We start from the raw sequence: 1,435 nt of genomic DNA on the forward strand, positions 1-1,435 counted from the left end.
TTTTTTTTTTTTTTTTTTTTTTTTTTACTGAGTATCCGGAAAGAAAGTGAAGCAACTAGTAGAAGAGAAGAAAAGAGTTTTATGGCCAAATCACGAACTCGCCAGTGTTTTTTTTTTTTTTGATTTCGTATGTTTTTAGCATTTTGTTTTTTTGTGATTTATTATTAATGTTTTTATTTTACCTTTTTTTTGTCCTTTACGTTTTACTCCTCTTTCGTATGCCGTTACATTTTGTTGTTGCGGATTGGGGTAACGCGGAATGAGAAAGAAACTAGAGGAGATAATGAACTTCCCACGCACTTATCAAATATGTTCTCTTGGAGTATTTACTCCGGTCATGTACCATGGAGAGTTAACAAGTGTTTATGTATAAATATTTTTATTAATGTGTCCGAAAACGAATATGAATATGCGTGAAAACGAGAATAACAGTGTGGTGAAAGACGGGAAAGGAGAGAGTCTGCTCCGTTTCATGAAGGCTTGGGTGGGTACGGCTTTATAATTCACGTGCGTGCGTGTATCTTACTTATTTGTCTTTGTTGTTGTATTGTCTGGGAAGTGCAGCTCTATTGGCCCGTATTTGACTCCTCCTGTTTTATTTGCTTTGGTCTTGTTGCGCTAGGACGCCAGTGTTAGTTGTTGTGGTGCACCACCAACGGATTGCGTGCTTGATCGAAGAACAGACAAGCGACAACATCAAGAAAAGTTGGAAGGTGGACGAGGGGGAGCGGCGGTTGCGGGGTCTTTAACGGCTGCCACGTTGTGGGTTCACGGCGATGCCTCAGTTTTTGTAGATTGTTTTCCGCAGCAATTGGTGTACTGGTGTGTGTGGGTGTTTGGTGGGCTTCCTCCGAGGTGGGGGGGGATGCGTTCGCTGAGCCAAACTACGATCTCCTTGTTTTGCTCTTTCCTTGTGTGGGGAGAAGGAGCAAAGGCCCACACACCACCACCCACCCACCCACCCACCCACCATGTGAATCCTCCTCACGGACGTGCCGAGTCATAAGATGGCGTTTGCTCCGCCTTTGTGAAGTATGCTCGTTCGTTATTGTGGCCATTTTTGTGTGTGCGTGTTCCAATTCCACTCGTGTGTAGGGCTGGGGCTCTTCTCTTGCTTACTGAAGCCGCTGCGCCTGCTTGTGAAATGGCGGCGGCCCAAAGGCACCCGGTCACGAGGAGACCGTCTGAGATGTTTGCCTCTCAACGACGGTGCGAGCGCGGGCGTGAAAAGCAGTGAATTTTCCCCCCTCACTTTCAGAGGCAAATGTGTGCGCTCATATGCACGAAAAGGCGTAATTCTTGATTCTGCCAGCATGGTGGTGGCACGCAATGCATGGCTCACCTGTTTTGTTCCTCTGGATTTATGTTTTCGTTGTTTGTTGTAGGACACAAAAAAGACAGGTAATAACAACATGGTGCCTCAGGTGGACGACTT

General features: G+C 45.8%; 2 annotated features.

Moving 5' to 3' along the window:
- Positions 1-26: a microsatellite.
- A 920-nt stretch (positions 27-946) lies between these two features.
- Positions 947-971: a microsatellite.
- The last annotated feature ends 464 nt before the right edge of the window (positions 972-1,435 follow it).

This window comes from Trypanosoma rangeli (genome assembly GCF_003719475.1).
Source record: "Trypanosoma rangeli strain AM80 chromosome Unknown Tra_15.4_contig_00727, whole genome shotgun sequence".
Classification (NCBI taxonomy): Eukaryota; Euglenozoa; class Kinetoplastea; order Trypanosomatida; family Trypanosomatidae; genus Trypanosoma; species Trypanosoma rangeli.